Source organism: Callorhinus ursinus, unplaced genomic scaffold, assembly GCF_003265705.2.
Source record: "Callorhinus ursinus isolate GAN/ISIS: 27379988/994484 unplaced genomic scaffold, GSC_fseal_2.0 scaffold1, whole genome shotgun sequence".
In the NCBI taxonomy this organism is placed as follows: domain Eukaryota; kingdom Metazoa; phylum Chordata; class Mammalia; order Carnivora; family Otariidae; genus Callorhinus; species Callorhinus ursinus.
In genome coordinates, this window is record NW_027397063.1 from 28,032,918 (window position 1) to 28,054,506 (window position 21,589).

General features: G+C 33.7%; 1 long non-coding RNA gene and 1 pseudogene across 1 annotated transcript in view; one reads left to right on the forward strand and one right to left on the reverse strand.

Annotated features, from left to right (window-relative positions):
- The first annotated feature begins 312 nt into the window (after nucleotides 1-312).
- Nucleotides 313-21,589, forward strand: part of LOC141373752 (uncharacterized) — a 30,821-nt gene continuing 9,544 nt past the window's right edge. The window contains exons 1-2 of the long non-coding RNA XR_012380071.1: nucleotides 313-411; nucleotides 8,822-8,879. This is a non-coding gene — a long non-coding RNA (uncharacterized lncRNA). The remainder of the gene's footprint in view (nucleotides 412-8,821; nucleotides 8,880-21,589) is intronic.
- LOC141374501 (U4 spliceosomal RNA) lies at nucleotides 9,635-9,713 on the reverse strand (annotated as a pseudogene).

A 21,589-nucleotide genomic window follows, 5' to 3' on the forward strand; every position in this document is an offset into this window, starting at 1 on the left:
TAGGCCATTTCTTTATGACATACTTTACTTTCTTTCTACACTCATTTCACTCACAGATACAATCTTTCAGTTCAGTTCAATACCATTTTGGCTTTCCTTTCATGAAAGAGAGAAAGAAGAAAGAAAAAGAAAGAAGAAAGAAGAAAGAAAGAAAGAAAGAAAGAAAGAAAGAAAGAAAGAAAGAAAGGAAGAAAGAAAGAAAGGAAGGAAGGAAGAAAGAAAGAAAGAAAGGAAGAAAGAAAGAAAGAAAGAAAAGAAAGAAAGAAAAAGAAAGGAAGAAAGAAAAGAAAGAAAGAAAGAGGGAAGGAAGGAAGTTATTTTTCTTTCTGGCAAAGAAAATTTTGTGTTCCTTCACCTCATCTACAAGTCTAATATGAGATGTTTGAGCAAATTTGTTAGTGAAATTGCCGGGTAAGAAAAAAATTATCTTAAAATCAACATATCACTTATAGTAGTATACAGAATCATGTGTCTCTCTTCCAGATAGCTTAAACAAAAATCTCTGAAAAATTCATCATTTTCTTACGTTGAGCAAAGTCATAAGTCATATGGTTTTATAACCAGGGCCAGCCTTAGAAAAGAACTTAAAAAGAAGTTTGGGTCTCCATGAGAGTTTCATAAATTTCAGTGCCATCTTCTTTCTGATTCTTGTTTCCATGCCACTTTTTCCCTGTTTCTCTTCCTTGTTCTCTGCTTTCAATGAAAACATGTCCCTCAACTTGACTGAAACACTGGTTCTGCTTGGCAGGTATCTTGATTCCTATCCTTTGGTTTTCTTTAATATGATCATGATTGAAAGGGCTTTGATTTTAGTTAAATTGAATCAAGATTTTTCTAGAAGGCAACTAAGTTATGTACCCAAACTGACTTAAATTTTCTAAATTTCAAAACAGAAAAAATAAAGACATATTCTATATCAACCTATGCCTATCATCTCCTGCTTCTGCTTTTACTAACTGCTCACAGCTAGATCCAAAAGGACATGGGAACCCTCTGATTTTATCTCCCAGTCAATGTGGATTTCACACTGGATTTCCCTCAACTGAGGCAGGAAAAACTGAAGTATTCTTGCCCTCCCCACCCCACTCATTTAATGGGTTTCAAATATATGTCCATATCTCAAAACAAATTTCATATCTGAAAGGTCCTGTTTGACCAGGCAAAACTTTTGACAAAGAGAACTAGTAAATGAATAAAATAATATAACATGATGAGGACAGTGTGATGCAAAGGGGTCTTTCAGGAGACTGTAGTAATGATCACAGCCCTATCCCAGTTCAGCATTCCCAACCATCTGTGCATCTGTGTCCCAACTTCCTGCTTCCTTTTCTCTGTTTCTCTTATACAAGAGAATATACAATAGGATATACAAGATCAGTCATGATTGTATTGTTTCATCTTCTCCCTCTCTTCCCTTCGTTCTTTAAGCTCTAGCAACATTCAATTAACTCCTTAAATGATGCTATGAATTTTATGCCTTGCGTGTGCTTAACTAAATAACAGATCTTCAGAATAGGGTACCATTCCTGGAACATGAAGCAGGGAGGGTGGGCTAAAATATAGATGTTAATTTGTGTGTGCTGCGGCAGGGGGTGGAGTGGGGAGAGGGAGGGAGGAGGTTTGGGGATCAGGGAGAGAAGACAGGAAGTAAAAGAAGATTGAAAAGTTGTTATATACATGAAAACATTCTTGGAAATCACAGTCAGGCTTATGATCCTGGGCCTGATCAGAATTAAGAAAGACTAGAAATAATTCCTTGACCATTTATTCTGCTATTAATTCAATAAATATTTAGTGAGTGTATATTAAGTAGGGGTATATCAAGAAACAAAACAGCCAAAAAAAAAAAAAAAACCTTCCCCTTTTAGGGTTTATATTCTAGGTGGCAGGAGACAGACAATCAACAAGAACAATTAAAATAGTAATAACATCTTTAGCAATGAATGTTCTGAGGAATCTTGAAGTGACGATATGTTTTGAATACAAGACCATTTTAGAACCGAAGAGCAGGTAAAAAATCATGAGACTAAATCAGAGACCATATGAAAATGAACTGCAGTTAACTAAATGAGAGCCCATAATAAACTACATTAATGGACAGAGAGACAGCTAAGAGAGAATGAATATGGCAACAATCTGAAAGATATAATCAGTAGAAAGTATTGATTGATTCATTGGGTAACAAAACGGTAAATCAAGTGCCATCTCCTTTTAGAATCCCACCATCTATCAGAAGCACAGCTCTGCATCTAGGCCACTTCCCCAGCATTTGTCTTGTTCCAAGGGTGTAGAATAATGCCAAATCCTGAATCTCCCTCTCCCTGACTTGTTTTGTGTCTTTTATGTGCTGAACTCTATGCCTCACTGCCAAGTGCAGATTGTGAACAAAGTGTACTTTCAGTGTTCCGAACATAAACTTCTATCAGAAGGAAATCCTTAGAACACTATGAAGGTGAAAATTAATTATAAATTTTGTCACTATATTGTAACTATAACGATGATTTTTGTATTTTGTCAAATGCTTACTTCTATACAAATAATTTTTAATATGAATATTAATTTATTTGTTATTTAGATGTGTTTTGGGTTATGTTTTCAATTTCCTGTGTTTTGTTATTCAATAGTCCACGAATATTGTTGAGTGTATAATTGTGAGAGAAAAGTTAACAAAAACAACGTCTCTGACTTCAAAGACTTATATTCTGGTGAGAGAAATTGATAATAAGCAAACATACACCATCATCATCAACAACAACAAAGTACATATTATGTCAGTTGGTGAAAGAATTACAATAACAAATAAAGCAGGATTGGGGAGAGAAAATGAAGAGGGAATAATCTAAACAGAGTCTTCACAAAAAGCTTATCTGATAATGTTCCACCTAAGGACAGACTTGAATGAAGTGAGCCATACAGGTATATGGGAGGAGTGCATTTCAGGACAAAAATTTGGTCTGTAATCCCTAGCAGCAAACTCCTCGTTCAATACATCATTAATGCCTCTAGAATGGGTGCATACTGGCCAAAATACATGACTCACTACATTCCGAATACTCTTATTTTCTTTCTCCTTTAGTTTGTACTAAATCTAGTACACCATATAAATTATTTTTCTTTAAAGTAAAATCCAGAAATTTTCATTTACAATGTGAATTCATCAAAGACAAATATATTTTTACTGTTTCATAACTTTTAACTTTATACAACTCCTGCAAAATATATCCCCATTTCTAAATACTTTGTATGGAGTGCAGACACCCTATAAAGAAAATGAATAAAAAGTAGCATTAATAAAGACAATAATTGGGATACTCTTACTTATCTTATAACTGTACCCCCCTCACACACACAAGCTAAAAGATGAAAATGTGCTTTAAGATACAAGATGAGTGTAAAATACTGAACAAATACATATAATCTAAAAGCCTTTATTTTATTCTATGACTCTGGGTCAATGATTTCTTTGCTCAGCATGTAGTTCTTCATTACCTAGCTTAATTAACTGATGACTCCAAAAGTTAATTAACTTAATTTTTATCTTATCAAATCTAACTGTGGAGAAGTATTTATAAAGGTATGGATATAGCAGAGCATGAAATTTATCATAGCACAGTTTTTATTGTTAATTCTCATTAATGGATATAAAATAGGAAACCAGCGTGACTTGTTTTATAATAACTAGTGCCATGTTATTATACATAAGCATCAGTTTTTATTAAGTATCAGATTTAGAAATTCAACTATTTCACACAAATGACTTTAAATGACTAGTGTCAACTCTCTATTATCTTAGTAATTGTATTATTAGTTGTATTTTCAGTAATTTATGTGCCTTGGGCATTATTCAGATTGCCATTTGTCATAAAAGCAGTTTTAAATGTGATTTGTGTATATTTCTGGCACAAATTTGGTAAAGCGATTAACAGCATGTGAAAAAAAAGTCTCAAAGTTATATAGATTGTTTTACTAGTAAACAATTACAGCACCAAATTAATTAATGCTAATATAATTAATCCCTCCTGTAATAATTATATTAGAACAAAAATGCCAACTCTTGACTTACTTTCAAGAAGTTAATGTGACTACGAATTAATCATATCATATCTGATAAGATCTTAGAGGGAGGAAAATTTCCCACAATACAGAAGTCTTAACATAATTCTGAATCCAAACACAATGTGACATCAGAGGCAGCCTTTACAATAACACACCCAAGAGTTCTGGACACAGAGAGGTCTAGGTTTAAATGTTGGGTCAACTATTTTCTCTGAGCATAAAAATTGAGCAAGACATCTAATCTTGGAGTTTATGGTTCCCATCTCTAAAATGGTCACCATTTTGATGACCTAATACATACACAATGTGTAACACTGGATATGTGTGTAGCAGATAATTCATTAGTATCAGTTTCATTTCACAGTAATTTTTTTCATTATAACACCCAGGTCATTATTAGTTCACTATGCACCAAATATAATAAGCAGGATGCTCACTGAAGATTTCAGCCTACCCATAACGATAATAACAGAAACAACAACTTGAGCAAACAGACCCAATTTGTTAAGCACTCTGGTAAATACTTCTAGTTATGTTCAGAAATATCAACAAAAATCTCATTATATTTTGGGCTTTAACTGAAGACTTTTTTCAAAGAACATACAGTCATGCATGTGTGAAGTGGAAGAAGCAGAATTCAAATCTACTTTTCTCTGATATCAAACCTGTATCTGATGAAATACTAAATTTAGGCATGTTGTTTTTACTATTATGTGTATGATACAATTTTTTACCAATTACAAAAATGCACAGTTTTAAATAAAACAATGAAAATAATTAGACATTCTTTCGAATAAAAAAGGAAGTATAAATTATGTAGTGAGAAATAACTCTTGTTCCTTGAGAACTGGTGATAGAAGTTGTTTCCGATAAGCATCATCTTGCTATCTTTAATTCAGGAAAGAATTCTGTCAAAACCGGCCAAGCTGTTCTAACAGACTTGATACCATTTTGACAAACAAAACACAGCACACCCAGAGGCATTAGGGAGCAAGACTTCCCAAAGATCATGTGTACTTTGGCCATCTGTGTATTTTAAATTTTGAGAACAATAAATCTCACAGAATTGGATATTTTGCACAGACTTTTGCGTGTTTGCACATTTTTGATAGAGCTGAACATTATTTTATGAAACTGATATATCTCTAAAATATTTCTGTAAAATCAATTTCAAAATATAGAATCTTATTTTTCCACCAGTTTTACTGTATCACTTGATATGTTTCACTTGATATACATCTAAAATATTTTTGCAAAACCAATTTCTGAATACAGGATCTTATATCCCACTATGTTTTTCTGTCACTTGATCTGCATTTCTCCGAAAAACTAGTTAGAAATTTAAAAAAATATAAAACTCACATTTAAGAAATCTAAGTTTTGAATATATGTTGGATGTCAAAACAACAGTAGTGCTCAAAAGAATTCACAAATAGAAATGTAAATGATGGGGAAGTGTTTTGACTTTTCTATCAACTGTAATTTAACATTCTAATGGAATAGCAACAATTATGAGAGAATTAAAAATAATGCAATGGCCTTAAATTTGCATATATGAAAATCTTTTCTTCCACATGATGTTGTAGCAAATAATATACTAAATCTAATATTAGTAAACATTAATTAGTTTCTAGCCACTGCTTTAAATTAATTATATCTTTTAATCTCCATAATAGTATTTTAGGTTCTTTACTCATTTTTTTAACCAAAAAGCATTTTTGAAGAATTGTACTTAAATTGATTAGTCAGGTTAACTAACTTATCCATGGTTATATTGTTGATGCACAGCAAAAATGACATCATACCTAATCTACTTGAATTTAAAACTCATGGGGTGCCCAGGTGGCACAGTCCTTTGAGCGACAGGCTCTTGGTTTCCGCTCAGGTCGTGTGTGATCTCAGGGTCTTAGTATAGAGCCCCCTGTGGGTTTCCCCTCTGAGCTTGGGATTCTCTCTCCCTCTCTCTCTGCCCCTCCTGCTCTCTCTCAAATAAATAAATAAATCTTTAAAAACAATTAAACTCATGATATTCATCACTTTGCACTAATAACTCAACATAATTCTTTGAGTTTGCTACATTGTGATTCCTGAAAAATTGGAGAGGTTCCTGGTTTTGAGAAATGAAATTTCAGAGTTCAGTAAGAAAAATTAAACTTTTAAGAAAATTTGAAAGGATAGGAAACAGAAATAACTTTATAATTCAGCTAGAAAATAAGTCTTATTTGAACGCAATTTTGTCAGGGGAATGATATGAGAATTTAAAAAATATTATTTATGAAGGTTCAACCTCTTCAGATATCCATTTAAAATACTGTCTTCCAAGGATTCGTTAACCCTGATTCTTAAGAACTTACATAAACAATTTGTAAAGAATAATTAAATTTTACATGTTCATTAACCTAAATATATCTATCTCAGAGACACTTTTTCATTGTACGATAGATTCTGGTATAAAATTTCAGTTCTCACCAGTAAGGGAATAGGACAACTTATTCCAAAATAGATAAAGGAATGGACTCTTCCTGTCTTAAATAGTCTCTTTTCCAAGTTCTGATCCAGAGGATATAGTTTATTTCAAAACGAAAACAAGGGACCCCTGAGTGGCTCAATCAGGAAGCATCAAACTCTTGATTTCAGCTCAGGTCATGCTCTCGGGGTAGCGAGATCTAGCCCTTTGTCAGGCTCCAAGCTGGGCACGCAGCCTGCTCACGATTCTCTCTCTACCTCTCCCTCGGCCCTCCCCACCCCACACTGTTATTCTCTCTCTTAAAATATATAGATTAGATAGATAGATATAATATAAAAAAAAACCAGAAACAGAAACAAAATGTTTAAAAAATGAAACTTGTCTATGTGTTTCCTAGGATTTGATGAAGATGAATTTCTAAGTGAAAGAAAGGTTAATTTACCACATATACCATGTGCTGTTTGTTCATAATCCATCAGCATTTGGGCTGCCTCCTCAATCAGGTTTATTTTATGATCTTTAGAAACCTGACACTAAAAATATAGTACAGGTTTTGCAAAAGTTATTAACATTTATAAGAATACTGGGATGATATAAACATAATAACACTTTCATAACACATGTGTATGACCCATTCTTCCCATACCAGATATGTATCAGGTTTGAGGAATTCAATAAAGAACAAAACAATCTCCATGCCCTTACCTTACTTATGTTTTATAAAAATTTAATTTTAAGGACAATACAATTTCAGATAATAAATTCACTGTTGTTTTTTTTTTAGTTATTAATATCTTGTGGAGCAAATAGGACATAGCTAAACTTTGAAGCAGGGTCATGATTTGACTATTTGTAGGGATCATAAACATCCTGGCCACAAGCAAAGTTGGGGAAAGAGGAACAAGGCCATGGTATTATTGAGAGTGAGGAACTGGGTAACAAAAGAAGCCTCAATTTATTTTCTATATTTAAAGCATGGTTACCTCACTTGTAGCACTGAGAATATTAAATTATTTTAAACACATAAATATTCCTAAGATACTACTTTGAAATTGGAGTTATTTAACAGAAGCTGGTCTTCTTTCTTTCATAGGATGACATATTGTGGAGAATGGTTTAATAACAGGCTCAGACTGCTAAGGGCATTTGGAAAACTGGCCAAGAACTTCCTCTAAAAACAATACTGAAAAATAAAAAAATAAAATAAAATAAAATAAAAAAATAAAAACAATATTGAAGCTGTGTAGGTTCTTGACATGTGATAATTAAGATAGTCTGAGAGATGCCAAATGGGCTGAAGCAGAAAGTCTGGTTTTATGAACTTAGATCCTGGAATGATGGTAAAATATAAAGGGAGAGATCTCTAGTAGAACTTGTAAAAAGATAATTATAAACAATCAGACAGCAAGAGTTAACAATGCAAACATATTTGAATTATATATTGAAATTAATCTGCAGGTATGATTTATATTTATTGTAATATATGATCCGTTTTAAAGATATTGCAAAAACTTTAATATTTGAATATTTATCTTTGACTAATGTCAGGTGAGAGTGGATACAATACAATACATGCATGGTAAACTACATCCAGGCAGTTTTCTTAACCATCAAGCTCAAGGCAACTTCTTCCAGGTTGGCTTTCCAACTTCAAAATGTAAATGAAAGCTGGAGAAGAAAATTTATTAAGAAATAGAATCTAAAAGGCCAAAAATTATTTGAAGAAATTAGCAGTGACACTTGTAATTAGACATCACTACTGGCTTTTACAATTGGTGGCGACTCACAGTTATCCACAAACATTCATTTGCCTGGTTCCCTTTATGTGCCTTTGCAAGACTGTGTGCAGGTATTATGACTGCAATCAGTGCTGCTATAGAAAAGAAGAAACCATAGAGATTTAGATTTGAATGTGGAACACAGTATTTAGCATAAAAAATACTAAGTAGTGTATTTATTACCTGTGTGAATTTTGGCAAACCACTTAAATTCTTTTAAGATGATTTAAAATGATCACCGGACACCTGTCAGAATGGCTAGAATCAAAATGGCAAGAAATAACAAGTGTTGGAAAGAATGTGGAGAAAAAGGAACGCTCATGCACTGTTGGTGGGAATGCAAACTGGTGCTGCCACTGTGGAAAACAGTATGGAGACTCCTCAAATAATTTAAAATAGAAATACCATATGATCTAGTAATTCTGCTATGGAGTCTCTACCCAAAGAAAACAAAAACACTAATTAGAAAAGATATATGCACCCCTGTGTTAATCGTAGCATTTTTTTTCTTTTAAAATAGCCAAGATACTGAAGCAACCCAAGTGTCCTTCCACAGATAAATGGATAAAGAAGAAGTGGTATGTATATGCAATGGAATATTACTCAGCCGTAAAAAAGAATGAGATCTTGCTATTTGTGACAACATGGATTGACCTAGAGGGTATTGATGCTAAGTGAAATAAGTCAGTCAGAAAGACAAATATCATATAATTTCACTTACATATGGAATCTAAGAAACAAAACAAATGAGCAAAAAGAGAAACAGACAAACCAAAAAACAGACTTTCAAATATAGAGAACAAACTGGTGGCTGCCAGAGTGGAAGTGGGTGGGGGGATGGGTGAAATAGATAAAAAAGATCAAGAGGTACAAACTTTCGATTATAGGTAAGTCACAGAGATGAAAATACAGCATAGGGAACATAGTCAATAATAATGTAATATCATTGTACCATGACAGATGGTGACCGCACTTATCATGGTGAACACTGTGTAATGCATAGAATTGTTGAATCAATATGTTGTACACTTGAAACTAATATAATATCATATATTAATTATTCTTTAATAAAAAGATAAATAGAATGATTTTCTAATTTTAAAATTAGAATGAGATACCTCAGTATTATTCATTAATGTCAAATGAAACAATGGAATAATTTAAAACTTACTATTTGATAAAAATATTATTCTACTATCATTTCTATTTTAAGTAAGGTTACTTAACAAAGAAAGTTGATATCCTTATAAATCCAATTACTGCTTAATGCATGCTCTTTAACCTGAACACCTAACTACATACAGGTGAGGCACTGTGAACATAATCATTTCCCTGATTTTAAATATTTCAATTAGCAATAATCGCGCCTCGGATAAACCTCATTGGCTACGATACTGCCACTGCGCAAAGCTGATTTTAAATATTTCAGAGTTCAAATTTATCTTTCAATAAATATTAAGCACCTCGAGAGTAAATGCCACATTTTTATGCTGATCTCAAAATTCTAGAAATGCTATACACATTGTTTATGCTAAAGAATAGAGAAAAATAAATGCATGGATGAAAAGTTGTCTTCAAAAGACAACTGCAAATATCTAATAGCAAATTTATATTAATTTTACATTAGAGCTTATAGACGCCTAAAATATGTTTGCCAATATACATAATATAAACATAAAGCTAAAAATAATCATTCAAAAGTTTAAATTATTTATATCTTATTTTTCCAATTGTAGCACATATTATTCAAGTCTAGCTTATTACATGGATGTTGACTGACTGAACTTGGCTTCATAGGCTTACAGGAAGAACTATTTTATTTTTACTTACATTTTACATTTATATTTTTCCTAAAAAAATCCTTGGATCTGTTTGTGAGATTATTTCTAACAAGAGCAACTCTCAACAAACAGTAAACCTAATCAGAAAAGAAACTCTTGCTATAGTTCCATAAGCTATACTGAAACATTCTGGATTACTGCCTGCTATATAATCCTCTTTCACCTGCATATCAAGGATATATTCCTCACAGAAGTATATGGATTAATAAAAAAGTCATTAATAGTATCTTCTGTATGCTTCCTTGTTCCAAAAGACTTCAGTAAGAGATATTTTTTGTTATTACTTAGAACATTTCCAAAAGGCATACAGGTAACAGCAATCTCAGAGATAAGAAAACTAATTCAAAAGGATTAAACTTTACCAATATGATGTCAAATATTTGCTTGAAAAGTGAAAAGTCAAAATGTTCAATTGGTTGTCTTGTTGGGTCAGCAGTAAAGGTAGTGAACAAGCAATAAACTGTTACTGAGAAAAGCTTTTCTTGATGAACACTATTTTAAGTCATGACATCGAAGAAGGACAACAGATCACGAAGACATAAAAGAGTGAAATGGTGGGTCCTCCAAGGAGATCATCAGCTCCTCAGAATAATTAAAAAGGCAACCATGGACTTGCAGTGTCTACTTTGGATATATTGTGATTTCAATAACTCCACACCTAAAGAATTTTTTTAGCATTCATATATTCAAATGAATGTTTCACTCAGCAATGTGTTCTTTCACACCTGTTCAAAGTTTTGAATCAGCATGACAAATTTTTCTTAAAAGAAATTTTATTAAGCCATTTTTTATTATGTTAATCATCATACATTGCATCATTAGTTTTTGATGTAGTGTTCCATGATTCATTGTTTGCGTGTAACACCCAGTGCTCCATTCAGGACGTGCCCTCTTTAATACCCATCACCAGGCTAACCCGTCCTCCCACCCCCTCCCCTCTGAAACCCTCAGTTTGTTTTTCAGAGTCCATAGTCTCTCAAGGTTCATCTCCCCCTCCGATTTCCCCCCTTCATTCTTCCCCTCCTGCTATCTTCTTCTTCTTCTTCTTCTTCTTCTTCTTCTTCTTCTTCTTCTTCTTCTTTTTTTAAACAGATAATGTATTATTTGTTTCAGAGGTACAGGTCTGTGATTCATCAGTCTTACATAATTCACATTCAGTGAAGCCATTTTATGTCATCTTTCCCCAGAGTTTAACTCCCTAGTTTATGATCCTGAGCTGAATCACTCAGCATCTTCTGGTCTTACTTCATTAGGTTAGAACAGAGTCATAGACTCTTTTTTTTTTTTAAGATTTATTATTTTATTATTTGAGAGAGAGAGAGAGAGAACAAGCAGGAAGGTCAGAGGGAGAGGGAGAGAGAATCTCAAGCAGACTCCATGCTGAGCTCGGAGTCCTATGCAGGGGTAACCTGAGCTGAAACTAAGAGTCAGACGGTTAACTGACTGCGCCACCCAGGTGCCCCAGAGTCATAGACTCTTAAAAAAACTAGAAAGGAAAATGCAGATTATTTTCTCCCACAACCCTTCTATCCTCTCTATAGTTAATAGCAAAATGGTTTTCCAAACTACTCTTGAATAACTTCCAAGTAGAAAATTCTGCATTTACACAACTGTATTAGAGAAATATTTTTGATGCTGAGTTGAGATTTATTTTTGTATCTTCTTTTTATTGTTTCTATTTCTTATCCTTGGTAAAAAGGAGAAGTATAACAATTTTGCTTGACATGACTCAATATATGAATATTGTTCTCATGGCTTTCCTTTCCAAAATCTTATCTTTAATCTATCTGTATTAATAAGGCATACTTTTGAGTTCCATCGCCACTCTTGTTATTTGGTAAATAAGTTTGAATTTCCTACATTGTATTTAGAAGTGCCCTGCCAGATACTTAACATAATGATTCAGATAAGGTTTGATGGCATTCTAAGAATGCAGACATACCAGCTTCTTACTCAGGATAGAACTGTCAGTGTCGACAAAAGCAGTTTATTTAATGATTATATTTCACATCTAGATCAAATAACATTTATGATTAATTAAAAGTTTAATAAACACTTTCCAGATAGCTGCTAGAGATGAACAATAGGATTTGCCCATTCATGAGGACTGAAAATGTAATTTCTCTTTGTGAAGTTTAATCTTGTTATATTTTGAACTTTGTTTCTAAAAAGTGATGAACATTTTGGCTAAGGTACTGATAATCATGTATTTCCTCCATTTTTTATTAATATAGTTAAAAAATGTATGAGTGTGCTTGGTACCTTTAATGTGTGTTACTGGTAGAAATAGAATATGGTAGGATTAAAGCACAGATGTGAACGAAGTTATTAAAAATTTCCCTCCCAGTGTGAAGAGTTAAAACTATATAACACTGTGTCTGTCCCACAAAGAAGGATAGTGGTTAGAATAACTTTTTGTTTTCTTCCTAAAGTCAGTTCTATGATTCTTTACTCCACCAGAATTTGGATTCTACTTCATGTTCAATGTTTTGTCCCAAGAAAGGCCTATCCTTTATTATGAAACACTGGAGCATCTGTGTGTCTTCAGTGGCCCATGGTCATTTTTTATTTGTTCTTTTCTCTGTCACAAACCTCAATTATCAGTTTGGAGTTTTGATTCCCTTTGGCTATATCAGCACTGCTTTACAGGACTTGAAATATTACTGCATGCTTATAATTATATAAAGCTTCAATATTTCATATTCCTTTTCCCTTTCTGATCTATAATGTATTCATAATTTCTCTAAAGATTTTATTTATTTACTTAAGAGAGATTGAGAGAGAGAGAGAGAGACAGCATGAGCAGGGGGAAGGGGCAGAGGGAGAGGGAGAAGCAGACTCCCTGCCAAAGAGGGAGCTTAACGTGGGGCTCGATCTTAGGACCCTGAGATCATGACCAGAGCCAAAGGCAGACGCTTAACCGACTGAGCCACCCAGGTGCCCCTATAGTCATAATTTTTATAATTGTATACTCTATTTATATATTACTCTTTGTAGTTAGGTATCTTATTTCTTTCATTTTATTTTGCAATATTTTAACTCTGGTAAAAGAATGATGGGTCTCAAGCTTCCACACATTCTGTGTGAACACAAAGAACACTTTAGTTATAGGCATCCATAATTTCTTATTTCTGTTTGGGGGACATGAATTCCAAACACTATTTAGTCCCAAAGTGACCCCCATAGCTCCTAGGTAGAGTACAGAAATGAAATCAACAGCTGATTTTGTACTTCCCTTGATAACCACCTCTGTTTAATAAATACCTCAGAAACCACCCTAGATTTAGGTTACTTTGATTCTAGAGAGATGCTGTTGGTGTACCTTCTTCCCATTCCTAAGAATCATTATTTCCTGTAGGTTGTGGCAAATTATATTACTTCTTATAAAATTTAGGGGCACCTGGATGGTTCAGTCATTAAGCGTCTGCCTTCGGTTCAGGTCATGATCCCAGGGTCCTGGGATGGAGCCCCGCATCAGGCTCCCTACTCAGCAGGAAGCCTACTTCTCCCTCTCCACCTGCTTGTGTTCCCTCTCTCGCTGTGTGTCTCTCTGTCAAATAAATAAATAAAATCTTTAAAAAAAAATTTTTACCCAAGCCTCCAATTGCAATTTTTTTTTTGCTTTCTGGCCAAAGAGAATCTTGAACACCTCTGCCTTCCTGTGAGCACAGAAAATTTTATATTGTTGACATATTGCCACAACAGATTTTCATTATGATAACTAATAAAATGTGTGCTTATCACGTGCCAGGCACTGTGCTAGGATTTTACCTCAAAAATCTCATCTAAAATTCAAGTTAACAAATGATTTTATTTCAATTTGTATTCCAATTTTACTGTTGAAACTTAGAGGTGTCAGGTAGCTAGCCAATGGATACACAACCATCAAGTTGCAGAGTTGGATTCTGGAGTCAGCCTTTCTCCTTCCAGTTCTCTAGCTTTTATTAACTTATTTCTGAGTGAAGTAACTTTTTTTAAGATTTATTCATTTATTTGAGAGAGAGAGAGTGGGAGAGGGGCAGTGGGAGATGGAGAGACAGACAGACTCTCAAGCAGACTCCCCACTGAGTGCAAAGACTGACAAAGGACTCTATCTCATGACTCTGAGATCAATGACCTGAACCAAAATCAAAAGTCCAATGCTCAGCTAACTGAGCCACCCAGGCACCCCTGAATGAAGTACTATTAAGAAGTTCACACATTTCCTGGGAATTAGGCATATTCATCTTTCTTACCTTTTAGTATAAGTGTTTGTGTCAATATTTGCAAATAAATAACTTTGCTCTTTTTAGTATGTTTTGTTTTGTATTGTTTCATTTTCAATATCAAGCACTTTAGGAAAAGTGCTTTCATCCTTTTAAAAGCAACATATAAGTATTCATGTAAATTTCAGAGTAGGTGGGGAGTGGTTGTCTCAAAGACCTTGTTGGACTTATTCCCTGGTGTTTATTCAGTATTTTTAAAAATTAATTACCTATAAAGTCTGTAGACATACTTTGGTTTTGTGGGACATTCTAAGATGGATAAAACAGTGTTTCACATGAGCTTAGTAGTTTAAAGATTTAAGAACATCATCATCTGTTTAAAAAGCAAAGTCCTGGGTCCTTTCTACCCAACTCTGGCAATATTTAAAGCAGCATGTTCCAATGGATGCTGCGTAATTTTAACAGGTCTCTTTAAAAAGATAGGAGGGAGGAATGTTCAAAAACAAATATGTGTAGTCAATTATGTACTACTCATGATTCATTTTTTGCATTTTTATCAGAACATTTAACTGTGTTAACAGTGAACAAGGAAAAGAGTAAAAACACATGCAGTGTTTCCATAATATATTTGACCATGGGGCTACTGTTCTATTGAATACATTTGGGACATGCAGTTTTAAAGAAAAAGATAATCTAATTTCTTCTTTTTTAAAAACGAATTTGGAATGAGTCACCTTCAAAAGAAAACAGAAACAAATTAGAATTTAAAATGAAAAAAATCAGTCCTAGATTTACAAAAAAATTTTAAAATTGAGAGTAAAAGTTGAAGACAGTATTGCCATAAAAGTCCATTTCTAGATTAAACTATGACACTTAATGGTTAGAAGTATACAATTTCTGTGCTTCAAGAAAGAAGACAGCTGACTTAACCATATCAACCAAAATGATAGGTTTTTTGAAAAAAAATGCCTGTGTATATTAAGCATTTTACATTGATAAATTAGACAGAAGAAATGAGAACACTGGTGATAAGCAAAGAGATATTCAACATAAAGACAAATCTAAAATCTAAATGAAAGATCCCATACAATTGGCATAGACAAACTTTTGCCTGTCAATTTTGTCAAAGTGTATCCTGATTTTACAAGTAAAATTAATATTGCACTAACTGCATACTGGTAAGTAAAAACTAATGTGATTTAAGAGAGTGTCACATAAAAAAATATTAATATCAAAACCGTCCTTTCATTGTTAACATCCTTAACTCTCAAATTTCACAATGGACTTACATAAAAGTAACCCTAAAGATTTTTTATGGTGTTCAATTTTGCAATATTTAATATTCTATTCTTACACACTTCTTCCTTGTTGAATGCCCATGGATTGTTTACTGAATATCATTTTGTAACTTAACTAGAATGCTCTTTACATTCAAATCACAGGTCAAGGGCGCCTGGGTGGCTCAGTTGGTTAAGCGACTGCCTTCAGCTCAGGTCATGATCCTGGAGTCCCAGGATCAAATCCCACATGGGTCTTCCGGCTCAGCAGGGAGTTTGCTTCTCCCTCTGACCCTCCTCCCTCTCGTGCTTTCTATCTCTCAAATAAATAAATAAAATCTTTAAAAAAAAAAAGAGTCTCTAAAAGAAATATCACAGGTCAAAGTTTTCTAGGAAAATATATGTAAGATTTCAGTGTTTGAAAAGTAATGAGTGTCTCATGCCCTTAGTTCATTTTCACTTGATAATGTTTTTTTGTTAAACAAAAGAAATGACAATTTTCCTGTTAGAATTTAAATAACCCTGAAGGGGGAAATACAGTGACCCAAATAGGTATAGTTTTCCAGCCAGTTGAACTAAAAAGGTACAGTAATGAAAAAGAAGTTTTATAACTAAAATTTCCTATTATCTATAAAGGTATGCAGATTGAGCATAATTAACCATGAAGCTAAAATATTGGGGACTGGCAAGAAAAAATGCATATCCATCAGTTTTCTTGTATCTACTCTGATCCAGACAGAGCCTGCATGCAAGACAAAAATAGAAATTCTATTCCAAATTGCCAGAGTAACTGTTTGCCTAACAGTTTCGATTAGTGTAAAATGATCCAATTAATGTACTCCACAAAGGACTAAGAACAAATACCAATATCAAACACAGCTACAGAAACAAATCTTTGAAGTGGCTGTTTTGAACAGACCTATTAACAACATGAAATTTAGCTGAAATGTAACCAACCAGATGCTAGTGCTTGAATACAGCAAATAAAAAAGATTGCTTTGCTATTAGAAAGGTAGCATAAATATTCCCTCTATGTCACTTAGTGCTGCCTAAAGACTCAAGGAAGAAGATTTTCTTTGGGTCTTTTAAAATTATTCTTATTTTCTGTAAATTAATTGGTTAATTAGTTAATCCTCATTTAATTTTAGTTGGTGGTACTGAGTGAATATTGGGACATGAATAAAGTCCATATAACCTAGGCCTTTTAACTTTCAGAAAACAGAAGGAGGAAAAAGAATGCAAACACAAATATACAACCATAGAAACTGCTTCTGTGGGAATAAGAATGAAAGACGTTTCTCTTCCTTTGTTCAAATAATTCCTTTTACATATCTGCAGGAGAGATTTCACTTTGCAATCAATGAAAACATCTGGTTTAGAAATGAATCCTTGTGGGACACCTGGGTGGCTCAGTCGGTTAAGCTGCTGCCTTGGGCTGGGGTCATGATCCCAGGGTCCTGGGATCGAGCCCCGCCTCGGGCTCCCTGCTTAGCGCGGAGTCTGCTTCTCCCCTGCCTGCCATTCCCCCTGCTTGTGCTTGCCCCATCCCTCTCTCTGTGTGTGTGTCAAATAAATAAATAAAAATCTTAAAAAAAAAATGAAATGAATCCTTGAGCACAGGGGCGTTTAGAGCAATGAACTTACTATGTGTGATACTGTAATAAATATGTAGCATTATACATTTGCCAAAACCCATAGGATGTGAAACACAGAGAGTTTTATGTAAAGAGTCAATGTAAACAAGGGACTTTAGTTAATAATAATAATGTATCAATATTGGCTCACTGATTGCAGCAAACATGCAGATAAATAAAAGATGTTAATAATAAAAGAAATGCAGGATGAGTGAGGAGGTATATTGGAATTCTGTGTTTTCTGCAAACCTAAAACTACTCAAAAGAATAGTCTATTACTTAAATAAAAATTGAATCCTTGCTAGTTAATATGCACTCTGGCGCATATTATACAATATGGGCTGACTCAATATACACTCAGATTATGTGGCTTCATTGACCGTTGCACTGCTTAGAACTTCACGAATGTGCGTTAATTCAGATCAAAAACACTCCAGAACTTTTCTCAGAAATACTAGACTTTATTAGGTATTTCAGCATCCATTTTCTTCGTGTTAAATTTCAAAATATGTTTTTCAAGGCATTTTTTAAACATTTAAAAGACATATAACCCTTGCTATGAACTGAATTGTTCTCCCCCCATTCATATGTTGAAGCCCTAACCCCAATAAGATGGTATTTGAAGATGGGGCTTTTGGGTAGGTAATCAGGTATAGATGAGGTCATGAGGGACCCTCATGATGGGATTAGCGCCCCTATAAGAAGAGACCCTAGAGAGTTGCTCTCTCTGCCATATGAGAACACAGGAAGAAGGAGGCTTTCTGCAAGCCAGGAAGAAATCTGTCCCCAGAACAGCACAGGTGACACCCTGATCTCAGCTTTTCGGTCTCCAGAAGTGAGAAAATAAATTTCTATTCTTTAAGCCACCTTGCCTCACATATTTGGTAACGGCAGCACTAGCAGACTAAGACAATGTTCCACTGAGTTTAGGGTATGTCAGGAGGAAGTAGTGGAAAGAGCATGGGGCCAGAATTCAACATATTGGCACACAGACTATTTTTTGAAATAAATCAACTCTGAAACACGACAATGTATTCTACCTTCTTAAACCTGAGTATTTCCATGTTTAGAATAAAAGGGTTACATAGACCAATCTAGAATTGCTAGATAAAAGAAACAAATTTGAATTTCAGATAAACAACTAACAAACAAATAATGCACTATGTAGGACATGATTATACTAAAAATTTGTTATTGTTCTGAAACTCTAAGTGGTGACCTGTTTTTCGTTGTTGTTGCTGTTGGTTTTGCTTATTTGGTTTCTTTCTGGCAATCCTAATTCAAGTATAATAGTAGTAGATTAGTGGTTCTGCAAATTTAGCATGTGTAAGAAGGACTTGGAGGGTTTGATAAAACACAGTGCTGAGACCCACCCCCAGAGTATCTGATTCACTATATCTAAGGAGAGGCCCAAGAATTTGCATTTCTATTAAGTTTCCAAGTGATGCTGATGCTGAGAAAACTTTGGATTAAGATCAGGCTCATGAGCCTTAACATCCCTTTAAACTTTTATTCTCCATTAATCCATATTTTTCCACCTGTGAATAATAGTTTATTAAAATAATTAAATCACCATTTAAGATAGTTTCAATTCTTTATCTGTAAACTTTTTTCTCAAAATATTTCATAATGAAATATATTTTAGAATATTTTAAAGTAATTATAATGACCCTTGCTTAAAAAGAGTACAATTAATATTCTATACACATTTTTGCCAATATTTTCTCCAAGTTAGGCCCAGTATAATATTAAATATGCTTTATAAATAAATGTTGTGTTATTTGTAACCTTGACACAATCTTACTTTTTCTCCTTTCCTTTGAGAACAAACTCTCTAATGAACTTTGGAGTTATATACCTTCTGCAGTTCAAATAACTCCTGAAGAAACAAATAGCTTTGGTGATAAAAATAGCCTTAAGCTATTTTGCCTTTTCAGTAGATTTGTATGTGGGAAATACTGTATCTCTATTGAAAGGTTTCTGTATTCCTTCCTGTTTCTCATGAAGCATATGATTTGGTTTTATCCTAACACCCCTTACTTCACAGCCTTGTCTGGGATCTCCTACATGTCTTTGACATGCCCGTGAGAAATACATCTTGTGCACTGTGGCTCACTGTCAACTTCTAACCCATGATCTAAATATGTGAGTCACAGAAAGAAGCTCCAAGTTTATCCAGAAGGCGAACACACTCATATGCTTATTTCTTTTCAGCTACAATTAGTATCTTTTTATCTGGAACTTCCCACCTCCAGTGGCCATCACAGATACAGGTTATAGGCAAATACTTCAGTATTAGGACCTACTTCTCAAACTTATGCAAAAACTATGTTTATGAACTTACTTTGTTTCTCTATTCAATATTTATATATGATTGATATTTAAAATTCCCTCTATGAATCCTGAGGTTTTGCTTGTTAATGTTTACCTTTTTGATTTTCAGTTCTCCTGACCCCATCTTCCTGCAGTTTTCAAATACATGTTTGTGCTTTTCCATGTTAATTTCCTCTCTAGTCAGTTTTGAGCAGTAGCATCTGAACAGACTTCCCAGCCATATCTAGTCAGACTACCTTGCAAGTTTTGTCTGGTTCCATACTTTTCCAAATTCCTTGGCAATAAAGTAGAGATCAATGATACCACTTATCATTGTCCTGGGATTCATAATGAGAAGTACTAACTTCCATTAAAAAAATACACAGTTCTTTTCAAAAATTTACTTTTACCAATTCCTAAATATAGCCATGGGTGTCCAATATGGGCTACTCATAGTTGACTGAATTCTGAGTCTTGCAAGAACATTCATTCAAAACATTATTGTAGCATATAAATATATACATATATGTGCATACATATATATATACACACATGCATACTATGCAAATACATGTATATGTATTTATATATAGCTTTATGTAGTAGTCTTTATAAGATATATGATTAAAATACATAATAGCTGATAATCCCATGTAAATCTTATGATGGTGGAAAATAATATTTGACCAATGAGAGGTAAAAATACTTAAATATCATTTCTCTGAAATTTCAGAGATTCATGTTACACTATGTAGGAACTACACTTCAAGAGCATAAGTTTCACTATGTAGAAGCTACATTTCAAGAGCAAATAAAATAAACTACATAATGTGATGATATACCTTATATAATGTTTCTTCTAAAATGTTTCTATTTCTGAGGTTAAGTACAGAGTAAGGAGTCACAATAGTACAACCATCCCAGGATGTCAGTAAAAAAGAAAAAAAAATAGTAAAAATACTTCTTTGGGGCTAAAGTGAGCTTCTAGAAAAAAGGGAGAAATGGCAGGAAAGATAGAAGTTTCTGAGAAGTTGCCTGCCCTATGAACTGGAAAGCAGAGATTAAGAGCTCAGCCTTGTCTTATGAATAATCATGCTATGGGGGAAAAAAAAGAAATCTATCAATAGGAGCACTGGGAAATCCATGTTGTTTGTAGCCATTAACTGAATTGTTTCATGGCAATGATTTTCAATATTATCAAAGTTATAACAGTTGGCAACAGCTGAGCATGAACCAGGCACCAAAATAATCGGTTTACAAACTCCGTATTATTTTTATCCTCAACAAAACCCTCTAAGGAATGTGCAGTCTTGGCCTCATTTTCTAGATTAAAAAAGGAAGACACTCAGAGAGGCTAATTAAAATTTCCAAGGCTACATGTTGGGAAAGAAGCACACAGAGTCTCAGAATTTAGAACTTGCCACCTTAACTTCTATGCTGTCGCTAAATGGGATGAGTTGAATCACTGCTTGTACAACATAAATTTGTTTTTGTGTCACCGGAAAATTCTTTCAATTTTCTGCTTAAATTAAGATGTGCATAGACAGAAAATTTTCTTCTGACCAGGTTGTCTTTTCTTTTTATACTAACTATCACCATTTATTGGAACACAGAAGCATTTCTAAGGATATGTCAAGAAAAAAAAAATCCAACACCCAGCACCAGGATCAAACTACAATGAATCTAACAACAGACTTTACCACTTAGTTTTAAAGGTCATTTGTGTGCTCGCAAAATACAAGTTTAAAAGGTTAGATTCCATGAAGCTTTAAATAGCGAATCAAAGTTTTGTTTGCATTAGCTTTATTCAGTGTGACTTCTATTCTTCCATTTCACTATAAGCCTCTTCAGGAAATTTCTGCTTGGTTTTCTTTCAGAAGAAAGCCCAAAGCAAAGTACCAGAGAAATATTTAAAAATTCATTCGTTCTCAAAAAAATAAAAAAAAATTATTTGTGTATAGCCTAACTTAATCCTTTGAAGGAAGTTTCTTATAATTGATATTGCTTTAAAAATATGT